General features: G+C 31.8%; 1 long non-coding RNA gene and 2 pseudogenes across 1 annotated transcript; all 3 read right to left on the bottom strand.

Moving 5' to 3' along the window:
- Positions 1-5172: 5172 nt before the first annotated feature.
- On the bottom strand, positions 5173-7807 carry LOC111209868 (annotated as a pseudogene).
- A 2136-nt stretch (positions 7808-9943) lies between these two features.
- On the bottom strand, positions 9944-11257 carry LOC125594589 (annotated as a pseudogene).
- Positions 11258-13820: 2563 nt separating this feature from the next.
- LOC125594583 lies at positions 13821-14904 on the bottom strand. Its single transcript, XR_007329915.1, has 3 exons — positions 14788-14904; positions 14500-14613; positions 13821-14303 (listed from the first exon to the last, which is right to left on the bottom strand). It is a non-coding gene; the product is annotated as an uncharacterized LOC125594583 (long non-coding RNA).
- Between the last annotated feature and the right edge of the window lie 5 nt (positions 14905-14909).

Consider the following 14909-nt stretch of genomic DNA (forward strand, 5'->3'; position numbering starts at 1 on the left):
CCCATAACTCCATTTGGGTCTCTTATTCAAAATAAAGAGAACCCAGTGAGTTATGGGTTATCATGCTCTTTTATAAAACGTCAGCAAAAAAATCAAGCAGAGTAAACGTGTTCCATACGAATAATCTCAGTTTCCCAGAAGCATCTTTCAGGTTTCCTACAAATAGAAGAAACAACAATTTTAACTCTCCAATTGTTCAAACGATAAGAAATGAATCAAAAAGAAGAAGACGTAAGAGGAGAACTCGAATCATTAAAATGATACTGATCGAGATGAGCTCGCTCAGAGATTATATAAATGTCAGATCTAAGAGTATAAGAGTATATATGAAACCAATCGAGATACTATAACATATCATTTAACCAACTACTAAATAATGGAGATGGGAACGATCCATGATCGTCACTGCATACGAAGAGAATATGAAATTGAACTAGCTCAGCTCAGAGATGATCTAAATGTCAGATCTAAGAATATATATGACACCAACCGGGATACTCTAGAGATAATTTAACCAGACTAGTACAAATTCTTCAGATCTAAAAGATAGTTTTCAAAGATTGGAGATATACCTTTATCTGGAAGCACGGTGACATTCCGGCGAAGAGGAGGAGAATAACCACCAACAGCCCCTTGGTGGTGCGATCTTCTTCCTCCAATTGAAGGAAAACGATCCGGGTTCACTACATACAAAGACGAACACAACCATCCATTAACTATGAAATAGATCGAGATCAAGCTAGAGTGATAATCTAAGATCAAAATCGAGATTAGAAACCGATCGAGTTCGATATGACAATAATTTCCTTTTTCTAATTTTTTTTTTCCTTTTTACAATTCTTAAACAAAAAAAGTATATAATTTACTTAATACTAATTTTCGTTTCTAAAATCATAAATAAAATATAATTGTAAAAATTTGTTTGATAGTAATTATCCTTTTATAAAATCTCTACAAAAAAATTGTTAAAGACTGTTTAATTGTAGTTTTCTTTTTTCTTCAAATCTAAACAAAAATGTAAAACAAGTATTTCAAATATTCCAAATAATAATAAACTTTCTTATTAAAATAGTAAATTTTATGTTTAAGAAATCATAATCCAAAAAAGATTACAATTATTCTTTTTTTTGGAACTGAAGGATTACAGTAAGAACTATAAAGTCTCCGATCATAAATTTCAGATAAGAGTGATTGAGAGAACAACAACTGCATATGTGTGAAACAACCATTACCTCAAATACTCTGTGAAAAAAATTGATTTCAACTACAAAGATTTTGCTCAACTTAAAGATACAAGAAATTATTAATTGATGATAACATTCATGCATTTATATACTATATATATATATATATATATATATATATAACCTTTTTTGTTACAGATGTGTAATTAGTATATCATAATATGAAAAAACCGATGTTCAAATAATTACTCTAACTTAATTGTTAAGAGATATTTTTTCTATAAATAACTGTAGCATTTTTTCTCTATGAATTATTAATCCAATTTCATTAAGCAATTTCAGTTTTTTTCCTTTTTTTCTACAAAAACTCTATCTATATAGTGAAATTGAAATTGAAATAAAAGCAACATTGTGAGCCGGACAAGTATAACTATTTGAAGATATATATCGCGCTGTGAAATGTGATAGTATTGTTATTATCATGAAAGTCTTTTAGCAAGAGATATCAAAGTGTAATTTTTGAATCAGCATCTTCTGAACTAAATTCTAATAAAAAGATTTGGATGTTTATTTTATTAGTTAACTCTAATTAGTTGAAGAAAATTTAATATACTAATTTTTATTATTTCTATTAGTTTCAGCTATGATAATGTTGCTCGGTTAATCTTGGCCATATGATTGAAAATTCTTAAATGAATAATGAAGTTTATGAATCTCGGTATTAGTTAACATTATATATTTATGTTAACTTCTATGAGTTAACTATATTTAGTTAACACAAAAAAATTTAAACAAATTAATTATTTATTTATATATTTATTAGATCTTAAATTTCATATTCCTAAAACCTACCCCACCCCTCAATTCTAAACCCTTAGTCTAGATTAGTTAACCTTAGGATTATAAGTGTTTTTTTTTTCTTTTTAAAAGTGAGAACAAAAGTGGTATTAAGATGTGGTATTTTTGGTAATTTCCCGTATAATATTGTCACTAACTAGATTGACCTTATTTAGCTTTCATTTTTTCATTTTAATTTTTACTTTGGTTGAGTTTGGTTTAAATTTTTAGGTATGAGTGTTTTCTCTAACCTTAAATACAAAGTTGATAACAATTTACCTATGCACCATGATTATAAATACAAATACTAATAGGGATTTATGTGTGTAAATGAGTTTGTAATTATAAATAAATATCTCACAGCTTATGCAAACAAAAAAAAAAAATCCTCAATCTATAATAAAATGATTTATTATTTTTATGTTTTTATTAAACATCAAACAAAACCCGTTGCAACGCACGGGCCTTATCTAGTTTGTAATAATTCCTATATACATATTCTTCACCATGCAACCTTCACTTGAGCATTGTAATAATTCCTATATACATATTCACACCATTCATTCACCCTTAATTAGCTTAGTTACTTTTATAAATAAAAAAAATCCAGACTGATCTCCATATATGTATTGAATATACACATGTGGGCGATTTGTTTTTTGTGCTTTTATCTATGATACATGAGCCAAAATAAGATCTAGATGATGAATGACCCATGGATTTTAGTCAGTTTATCACTAATCAGTTACAAAGGTATGTCTGTATAAAACAAAACATACAAAAATATATATGCATATGTGTGATATGTAGTTTGATACAAGTGAAGTGGGTTGGTAGATAATATAAGCAGGGCCCATACAATACTTGAGACGGACCTGAATAAAAGACCATTAAACAGTATTCAAATCACACACTATGTGATCTAATTAATTAGTCATTCTATAACACTAGATTTATAAGATGATGATAGAAAATGTTCAATCAACCACATGTTAATTTCTAAAAACAACTAAATAAAATATTATAATCAACAACTTAATGAGATGAAATGAGCAATTAAACTATTTTATTAATTAATTACCTCTTGTTAATGTTGTTCTTGACAGATTTCTTCCCATACTTCCTCCATTTATAACCATCATCCATCACATCAATCTTTGATCTCGTACTAAATGCAACTCGATGACTCGGCGGGTCCTTCGTCTCAGCATCTTTCACTGATAAACTTACAAATATATTACGAAAGTTTTTATTTTTTGTTGTAAGGAAAGATAATTAAGAGATAAGATTAATAAACATTTACAAGCAATTTCAGCGTGGTTACTAGAAAGGTGCTTCAGCACCACGTGTGAAAGAAGAGGAAGATGACGTCATTCTAATGACGTATGGAGAGACTATCCATGGTGGTGAAAAGTAAGCTTCGGTTTAAGTAATGAGTTTTGGATATAGAGCTTGAGGTCCCCGTACGAGCATAAGGTCCGGACGTCATAGTTAGTGTTCGGTAACGTGGATTCTGAAAATGTAACTATGTTTTTTAGAGATACTGTGATAAAGCTTAAGTTTGAGTGTCTGGCCTAACTTTGGTTTAAAAATTTTTTTTAAGCAAAAATTTTGGCTATCCGGTCCAATCTATTTATGCATGTAAATGTTAAAGAATGGTTACCTAGAATTGTACATAATTAAATACATCAATATGTTTTCAAAAAATTAAAAACTTAAAAATCAAACAGTTCCTGTCCATTTTTGATAGGAAACGTGTTTCTTATGGACATGGCTGACAAAAGATTACATCTGTTTTCTTATGATTCGTTGTGTTTCCTTACAAAAGTTATGGCTCATAGCTAAGCAAGGTATCGAGGATATATTATTACACTCACTGACCCACAGTGACCAAAATTTCCTAAGTCAACGATTCAAATTGGTCTTTAATCTTGTCTTGAAGGTAAGGTGAAATTTCCTGGTGCCACTATTAATTGTTTTTAACCACAATATAGTAGTTGCTTTTATTGTGTTAAAACATAAATATTAACAGAAACATGTGATGTGGCTTTTTATTATGTGATATGGCTTTGTTATAAATTCATGTGATGTAATATCGTATAAAGATTACATGCAAATGGTTAAGAATATTGAAATCATCTAGTAATATGTAGGGTTTTCTTTAACTGAAATAGGATGGTCTTTAGAAACTATGAGTCATGTGTAAGTTTAAGCAGAGGAAAAAAAATCCTATATTGTCAAGGAAGGACTGAAACAGGCGGGCGGCTGGTCAAGAGTGAAGGAATGTGCCAGTGTGAGGTTCAAATGAAATTACATATGTTAATTTTTTTTGTATTGCTTTTAATTTTGAAAGCGATGGAGGCCGGCAAAAAAAAAGAGTGAAAGTGATAGAGGTGTATATTCATGAACGCCGACCCTATTAGAAAAAATAAGTGCATCTTTCTTTATGCTAAAAAGTACTATATTTTTATATAACAGTGATACTTATATTCCTTGAAATCTAATTTGGAAGAAAGTTCCAAAGTTGATTTTTATTAAACCGAAACATTTGTTTTTAAGTTAGCGCTTACAATCTATGATTTTTTCGTCGGTTTTATAATAGATTTGAAAATTTCTACACAAAATAAATTATTAAATGTTTTTGTAATTTACTTTCTTATTTGTGTATATACTATGCGATGCTAATCAAAAATAAAATATCATATAGAAGTGCATTAGAAAACACATCATAATGTCAATAAATATATAAAATATCGATTCTTATGAAACCAATAATTATTTTAATACTAGAATTCTTATTAACAAATGTTGAAACATATGGTTATCAGATTAGCCACAACCAGCTATTAAACCTAATATATCAAATGGTATATTTGTTTTTTTTTTCAGTAACACATGTTAAGTGTTTACAATCCAAGATATACGATGATCCAACCTTGGATTTTTTCAAGAGAAGTCCTATATGGAATCGATACCCCATCTCAAACAAAGAATCCAACCTAGCTTTTCTGTTAATTTTTGTATTATTTCTAATTTTGTACTACGATTCATACTAACTTTAATTAGAACTTTTATCTGATTCATACTACCTTCAAACGAAAAAACTATTAAAAAAACTCAAACGAAAAATAACAATAAACGAGATATGATTTGATTATGTCAATCTATTAAACATATAGGAGTACTAACTCAAATGTTATCAAACAAACATATAACAATTAACCGAATATAGTAAGTATCCCAAAACTGTGAAAAAACAAGCAAACAAATTATATAGCTGTGACTAATCCAAGAGAATAGTCCAGCGACAATGAATCTTCCGAACACATAGCTGATCCTGAAATCACCACTTCCACTGACGATCTGAATAGGGAACAAGCAACTTCCGACGGATGCATTGTTCTTAGTAATCATAGCAGATCCTCTGAAATCGCAAGCCCTAACGTCTTGGCCCTGAATCTGGAAAAACATGTTAAATGCGTATGATATGTTTTGGATTTTGTCGAGGTTACTACATGTGGACCCGTAAAGCATCGCGGTGCAGTCACCATGGTAACACGCATAGTCTAGGTCCGGACCAACTTCATCTAGATTGATCGTGTCTTTGTTTACAACGCACCATTGCAGCATTGCTTATCTAAGTATTGCACACCTTTTCTGCCACGGGTACGATCTTGCGTCCTTGTCCCGTGAAATCTAACATAAACTTCGGTGTTCCATCGTATCTGTTGAAAATATATTGAATATAACGAGAACTCAATGGATGATGTTTTATTTTTCCTCATTATATCTTAATACATGCATGGTATAATTTTTTTGTTGTAATAGTTTAAGCATAGTATAACATAAGTGGTTATAAAATAGTAGTTTACTAGTAATGATGATAATGCGATGAGTGGAATAATAGAACATCGAAATAGTGAAATAACAGAACAAGGAAACACATCAAACACTAAAAGTTTTCTGCAAAAATACTCTAGATGCTAGAATTGGTTTTGAATCTTTTGATAAATGATTGCCGTAATGATTTGTAACGCATGCATGCTATTAGACTATTAGAGCGTGACGAAATCAGTTAAGAAAAAATTAAGAAACTCGATATATATACGTTTGAATAGCTATTACCTGAAGATTCCCCAATGTCTTTCGAATGGTCCAGGAAGAATACTCTTCATGTCTTCGTCGAGTAAACCAAAGAGATAAACTTCTAATTTCTCAGGTCTCAGTGGAGTCCCAACGTCCTTAGCAAGTCTTTTCATAAGTCCTGCATAGAACTTCTCTGCTAGCTTCGGCGTCGCATATTTATGACCATCCGTTGGCCATCCAACCTATACATAAAAGAAAAATAAATAAGCAAATTCAATAAACGCTCTCAATATTCTTAATACACCTATCTAATAATCAATAACTTGCTTATCAAGTTACCTCTCCAACGATAATCTTCATATCTTTAATCCCAGCTTTATTCAACGCGTAAACCAGCGTGTCGTAATTCGCATCAAACACGTTATCGTAATTCTTTCCGTTATCAGGAATGGTCTGACCATTACCATCGAAAAACGCATATTCGACGGGAAAATGTTGGTTCAGATAAAGACTAAGGAAAGGGTAAATGTTGACGGTGAAAGGCAAATCATTATCATGGAAGAACTTGACGATGTCGAGCATTATTTGCTTAACATCGCTGCGGAAATCGCCTTCTGATGGCTTGTCGTTAGCTGATTGGTAAACTTCAGCGTTTTGTGGGATCGTGGCTTTCATTACATCGGTATGTCCGGCCTCTTTTAACGCTCTGTGAATGTTCTTTAAAGCTGGAAACGTTGTTTTTAAGTACGATCCATTGTATGCTGACAAGAACGGCTCGTTTCCCACAGCCACGTACCTATATAGCATGGCAATCATGTGAATGAATTAGTCCGAAACATATTTATGTCTTTTAAGATTAGAAAAAATAATCATTAGTATATAAAAAAAAAACTCATAAAAATATATATCTGATTTTGAGGCTATATGAATATTTATCCAAGAAATTATAAATATTATATCCACATAATTAATATACAAACTCTGGTACAAGTATTTATTTATTTTCTATTCGAGTGTTTTTGTTTTCTTCATGGCTTTTGTTTACAACAATTTATCTACTTGTTTTAAACAAAATAAAAGTTAGGATATAAACGTCGCAGAAGCCATCTATCACCTAAAAACGGATGATCTCAAATCCGGTATTTAAATCAATCAGATAAAAAAGGATTAATTAATTGGTTTAAGTTGTTGTCTAGACATATATCTAACTGAAACAAGACTGATCCCAACATCGGATTAACGTCTAATGAATTTTAAAATATGTTAGTAAAGTTACTTGATGTTGACGCCATCCTTGCGCATGTAAGCAGTGATATTTTCTTTGACCCAATCTTTAGCATTACCGTAATCATCAGCTAGAGTTTCAAGAAGGTTATTAGGGATTCCGACCATAACCTCCATGCCCGAACCGGCCAAAGCATTCATCGTCCATGAATCAGCGTCAAAAAGCTTCACTTTATTGATCTTGTTCTCCTTAAGCATCCTAACAACAATATCAGGATTCAGCGGATGTGATGCGATATTACCCCAATTCACACCGAAGCCTTCGACAAAACTAGCCAGGGTCAAAACGGTCATTACAACCGTCCCGAGGTTAACGAGCATTGCTGCCCTTCCGGCCATGTTGAGAAGGCGACGATGAATGAGATTGGTTTTGTTTGATCTCGAAGATGTGTCTGCTTTCTTTGATTGATTGTTGTGTGTTGTTGTTTCTTTACAGTCGGTGAATTTCTTTTCTATGTGTCTTTGGGTGGTCGTTGTTGTCTTAATAATTAAAAGATGTGTTATAGGTTGTTATTAGTGAAAGGTTTTAGCTTAAAATAAATTTATATATTAGGAAAAATCATGAGGTAATACAGGTGTATTTTTCGGAGATTTGGAATCTGTTAGTGCTTCTTTTTTAGTTAGAGAGTATATCTTAAATTTGTCGATTTGTTAATAGCAGTATCTAATATTTGATTTTGGTTGCAAAAACATTTTTTTCCAATGTAAAGGTGTTTCTACATAACTTCTCCTTTCCAATGTTTAGACCTATTTTTGTTTAACTAATACTATAGCTAATGTTATATTTTTCTAAATTATTTAATGAAATTTCTAAACACATAAGCTATTTGGATATTTTTAAGTTTTTACAAACCTATTCGGACTCGGAAGGATCCGAGTCCAAACCCCATCCGAAAATTTATAATATTCGAACAAAGTTTAATTTTAAACCCAAAAATCCGATATTCAAAAAACGATCCGGAACGGATACTTGGATGGATGCCCACGTATAACTGATTTTATAAACAAATAATAAAAATTATTAACCAGTTAAATTCTTGTTATGAATGAATCAATTTCATTCAAACCTACGAAATTATTTTGGTTAATACGTAAAATAATATTGTCTAATTATTATGGTAAATATAATTAATAAAGTAATTAGAAAAAATGAAAAAATAAATGTAAAAGATGTTATAAAATACTTAAAATAGATAAGTTCTATTTTGTATTTTGTAATAAATATAATCGAATTATTTAGGAAAAACAATAAATAAAGTGGTTTAAATTAGTTAAAAATGTAAAAAATCACTTAAAATAGGTGAGTACTGTTTTGTATTAGATATATTAATATGATAGTTGTGAGTGTTTTATTTATGGTTTGCATCATGGTTTCTGAATAAATGTCAATGAATATATATTTTACGTGCATATACATCTATTATTATCATTTTTACTCATACGCTGTCATATAAATATATAATCATTCATAAAATTGTTTACTACAATTGCATATGTTTTAGATAAGTTAAGATGCGGTTTATTGATTATTTTTCATAAAACTAAATAAAATATGTTTCATATTAAAATGCAAAATAACACAAAATATCACATTCTCCTGATAATTAGTGTACGAAAATTATATTAGAGATTTATAGAATATTCAACCGTTCATGTAAATATTTTAAAATTCGTAATTTATTTCGCATATGAATTTATCTGTACAACTTATCTTTCATACTATTTTGGCAAGACAATAAATGAAATGTAGTAATCAATATGAATATTACATATGTCATAATATACAGCTAAAACAAGTTACCAAATTTCTCAAGGAAAAAAATTATTAGGCGATAACCAGAAAAATATTTGGGATCGAAATCAGAAATCATTCTTGAACAATCCACAAATTTGACTAAAAATAACTTTATTACTTAATATTCATAGTCCTACTTGAATTCTTCCACTAAAGTCATAATCAAAATCTCCCATTTAGTTTGATATAGGCATATAGCATTACACACAAAAATAACTTTGTTTTTAAGGCCATAAGTCCCAAAGATTACCCGTCAAGTGCTCCTTGAGCTGTCATATCCTCTAAGGAGGCTGTGTAAGAATCAACAATACTCTGTGGCTTTGAAGCTGCAGATGTCTTGGCTGGCTCAACCTTCACAGGTGCAGCATAAGCCATAGCTCATGGTGTAAGACTCAAGCTCGTGGCTACTGAAGTTTTCTTTGGCTTTGGTTGGTTACAACTGCTGATTCTCTTCTGACTCGAAACGAGGCAGGGATCTGCGGATCAATAACAACAAATGAAATGTTTGTTTTAGGGAATTCACATGAGACAAATAAAAATATGAATTCATGGATGTAACTTGTAAGCTCATGTGTGTGTTGAGAGCTAGCAGTCTCCTGACAACAGTAGGAGCCTCACATGTACTCAAACCAGGATTTGATACCTAAAAAAACCGCATTATATACAGCTAATGGATCATCAGCATCAAAGCTTCAAAATCCACCCATATTCCAATCTTTTTTTATGATATTAAACAATAAAAAAAGCAGAGATTCAACTATTGTTTTGTTTGTTTGCAAAACAAATAAAATAAAAAATATTATTAAAAAAATAGTTCAACTGTATTATCATAGACAAACACAATTAGATAATGATATAGAAGAAACTTTATTCAAATTTCCAAGTGCATGATGCTTTCACACTTATCCAGAACCTTGATACACACATGCGGCGTTGTCACTCTATTGATATTAACCTTCCTCACATCATTCTTCATCAGATCGTAATAGAGAAGGTAACAAGGACAAGTCAACGCCAAGATAACCTCATTGTTCTCACCCGTACCATGAACAATCAACTTCTTATTATGGTCAATGTCATCCACTAAATGCTTCTGACAAAGCTTCAAAACCAGAGATTTTCTCGACCATATTCCACCATCCACCTCCAACACCCACAACTCCGAGACACCCGTTTCTGTAATACGTGAATAGTCAAAGATTGCTGGTTTTCCACCATGCTCTATGAAACCAAAGGAAGTACAAAACTGAGGCACTGCATGGGGTGCTTGGATCACACGGATATCTTCAGACCTAACGTCAAAACAATAAACGTGATAGCGACGTGTATGATTGAAAGCCAGATAATATATAACTCCATTGATGCAGAGTCCTTGTCTTGTAGGAAGGTGAGCTTGAGCATCATACTCGGTTCTTTTCCAAAACCTCCGGGTTCCAATACGAAGACCCAAAACTCGGAGAATAGCATCTCAGAGAATGACGAGGCTATCATAACACTACAGACTATTTTGTATTGATCAAGAACAGGATCGTGTCCGAAAAAGTAGTGGACATGCTTATAAGGTTCTTGTTGCGCAAAGAGGTTAGATTTGAAGGTGGGTAAGGTTAAACTCTGTCTAGTGGCGGGATTATAGATACATGCTTTTCTGCAAATAGTGAATACAATCAAACCGCGAAGAGACACCATCCTGTATCCTCCCATCCCTGGGAAAGTCAAATCTGGTTCTAATGATGATTCAGCACTACTAGACGACATTAACCTTAATGATATAGCAGTTCATACATCTCCATTGAATCACACGTGTAGTGTCTCACCAAATCCAAACTCATATACAAACTCATGTATAGACCAAGTGGTCGCGGTTGCGATGATGAGACCATGAGATAAAGGTTGCTAAAATATCAAGAGCGGATCAGACAACACCATAGCTTTGAGACACACTTGAACCTCATAAGCGATTTAGCAGGCAATCTACTCAGGATTTCGATCATGAGATCAAAAGAAATCTCTGGAGCCACGTATCTTCTTCTCAACAGATAATTAACCATAGCTATGTCTAATTCACAGGGGCTATTTTTCAGATATATAAGTAGGAAAGACAAAACAGAGACAGAGATAAGGTTCGCCAGCTAGGGTTTGAAGATCTTGTAGAATTGGAATTTTTCTATTTTTTTTTACCGCTAGGGTTAATGCTATAATTAAACATAAATTTTAGCTGTGCTTATTGGGTTGATGGGCTCACGTTAAACTTTATAACCACAAAGCAGAATCCGGTTTAAGGTTTTAAAAATCCCAATTAACCATGTGTGATAAATTCCGCAACGCCGATTTCTCGGTTTATGGAAAATTGAGGGTATAACCTATTAAAGGTGTCCGCATAAAATTTAAAACCTCTAATCAAACTATGACAAATCTTTTATTATTTTTTAGAATGTTAATCTTTCAAAATATATAAAAGAACGAAATTAATACTACATATATATAACTTAAACTAACAAATAAATATTAACATTGACAACTTACTTAAAAAATACTAACTATTATTTATTTAACCCGACGTTGGTGGTCGAGTGGTGTGAGGCGGCTCGCAATGGTCCTAAGGGCCGCGAGTTCGAACCTCCCCCTCAGATTTACCTCTACGCCGGGCCACGCGGATATGGGCCTATGCTTTAGGTCCCATTTGAAAACCCGGAGAGATGGTCCATCCGTGGGCCGCACCTCCCATTGGGGATTAGTCTGGACCTCGGCCTGGGATACGCCCAGGTTAAACCAAAAAAAAAAAAAACTATTATATTAAAAAAAAAATAGTAATATTAACAAAAGATATATCTTCTTAAGTATAATAAAATTCAAAATACATTTTATACCAAAATAAAATGGTAAATTAATATTGAAATAGTTAAAATAACAAACACAAAATAAAACATTACTATAAAATAAAACCAAAAAATCTATTTAAACTAACAAAATAAATAGTAACATTTTACAACTTACTTAAAAATGCTAACTATTATAGTAAAATAGAAAATCAAAAGAAAAATAGTAATATTAACAAAAAAAACACTGTTATTTTGATATTTATTTTTTCTTAATCCCTAAAATTAAAATAGCAAAAACGACATAGTAAAAGTAAATTTCCATAATCTTTCAAAAGTAGATATCATTGGGGCCACAATTTTTCTTATATAAGGCACTTCCCTCTTTCTCATAACTAAAATCAATAAAAAGTTGTCAAATCTTTCATTGATAATTCCTAAAACCCCAGAAAACTTGTGATTAGTCCATACCAAATTCTTTGTTGGTTTCTCAATGTGTGTAGATAAAAAAAACTACTGATGCTGTTTGGACCAATGTCTTATGTTATAACTGTGAGCTTCCGACACCTTAACTTTATTTTCAAATGTTCGTTCACTATTAGTAATTACTTCTCTTATTCCATGTCGTATCAAACATGGTAAAAGCATATAATTAAATTGTCTACTGAATTTAAATGCTACATATTAAATTTAATAGCAACTAGAGTTTGAAGCCGCACGTCCGTGCGAATATTTTTTTGTAAATTTTGATATTATCTTACGTTTTAAATATATGATTTAAATTTTAGTGTTGTATGTTGTGTAACTTAATAATTTTATTGTTTAGATTTCTTAAATAGATAGTGATCTGTTTTTTTTAGGAGTCTCCGCGAAAGCGCGGGGTTATTGACTTTTATATTTTTCTTTTACCGGAGAAAGATCCACAAGTATTGTGTGGTCGTCTTGTTGCATCATCTTTCGAATTGAATGCAAGCTCTTTACTCCAACTGCAACATTAACCACAAACATAATATGCCAAACACAATTACATTTTTTTATTGATTCCTATCAATTTTGAAATTTATTTATTTTGTTTGAATACCAAAATTTCTTAAATCATTCCTGGACTATATAATTTGTTTATAGTTTGTCATAGTATAACAATTGGACATTAACTGTTTTTTTTTTATTGTTGTTTGTTGTTAAGACTTTTATTTAGTGTTAAATACTAAGTTGAATGATGCTTTCATGTATGGAGATTAGTTTGTTCATCCTTATGAAACTTTGTATGATGTTAATGGTATTGTCAAAAAAAAAACTACCCTTTTAGTTGTCAATTCATATAACTTTTGTTGAACCGCTCAATTTTATGTGTATATGCATTTTTATTCTACATTGTATTTTAATTTATTTTTTTAAAACGTCTGAAACAACTGATTACATCAGTAGGGCAAAGGAACAAAAACAAAGCAAGAGACTACATACTAAAACTCAATCTTAAGGGAAAGACTGAAGAGCTTAAAATGTACTCTCTTGACGGATAAGATCATGCAGCCAGGAAGGACCACCAAGAGCAAGGTATGACAGAAATAACCCATTAAATTTAGAATATTTTTTTGTTTGGCTAATTTTCACTGAATATTTTTATTATTTTCGTACTTCATTTATTAGCATATATGAATATTCGCCTTTTTTTACTATATGGAATTTAAGTAACTATAAAATAGGTTTTCATTATATAAAACTAAATATATGAGGAAGGTAGTTTGTGTTTATTTTCCTTCTTTTCTGTTTGTGAGCTTAATAGTATGAGTTGCATATATGGTTTGACTCATCTTATTTGAAAAGGATCAAATTTTGATTAAAAAATAATGCATTCGAGAGAAATTTATTATCCTAAGTTTATGTTGATATTTTGAAATCGATTGTTCATAACAGTCTTATGACTGAGACCATTTCCTTAAAATGAACTTGAGATTCGATTGGCCATTGCATCGGTGGTGGACACTGATAGTGATAGGTAACAACTAAATTTAGCTTGACCTTCCAACACCGTAACCCCTTTCGTGTTCTCCTCCTTCTCTCGTCGTATTTATGACTCCAGGGCGTCTGCGGAGGTGATAATTATAGTACAGCAGAGGTGACGCTAATTGCCCTCGCTGCTCCGCCCAGATGCTTGTCTTTTTCTCCAATCGTCCATTGTCACTCACATCCAAAGAACATGGGATCTGTGAAGCCGTTAATTACTGAGCAAGACTGCTTTTTACTTCAGACCATTCAAGCTCTCTCCGCTTCATGGAAGCTTTACCGAGCTCCTATTGTCTAAGAAGGTGAAAAGGAAAACATGGGATGAAAAGAATCAGTGTACGACCATGTTTGAGCCAAATATTCATAGCTTACAGATTTCGAAAAGAATATACCTTCCTGAGCTATTACAGATTTCGAAAAGAATCAGTGTACGATCAAGTTTCTGCATGAGCTATTAATATTCATAACTTAATGTTATGAAAGAATATACCTTCCATCCATGCAATTGTGAGGTTAGCGCCAAATGTTGCAAAGAACTGGGCGACTTCTGGTTCATGAAACTGAGCAAATACCCATCCTGAGCTGAAATATCTTGGCAGAACTTCTGCAGCGTGGTGTAAAGACGTTATTTAGAATATAGAAGCATCAATTATAAATATGAGAGATCATGAGATTGAAAAAATTACTTCTATAGATATAATTTAGCTGCTTGCCCCTTTTCTGTAGAAAAATCTCTTAATGGAAAGGGGGAATCATGTTTCCTAGTTTTTATCTTTACCTCCAGAAATGACAACGATGAACCGGGGTTGACAGCACTGGCTGGACACTGGAGATACAAGAGCATGCTGGAATTTGAAAACATCTCATGTTCAAGTGGAGTGTGAGTCCTCCCAGAACCCA

The sequence above is a fragment of the Brassica napus genome (genome assembly GCF_020379485.1).
Source record: "Brassica napus cultivar Da-Ae chromosome A10 unlocalized genomic scaffold, Da-Ae chrA10_Random_2, whole genome shotgun sequence".
Classification (NCBI taxonomy): Eukaryota; Viridiplantae; Streptophyta; class Magnoliopsida; order Brassicales; family Brassicaceae; genus Brassica; species Brassica napus.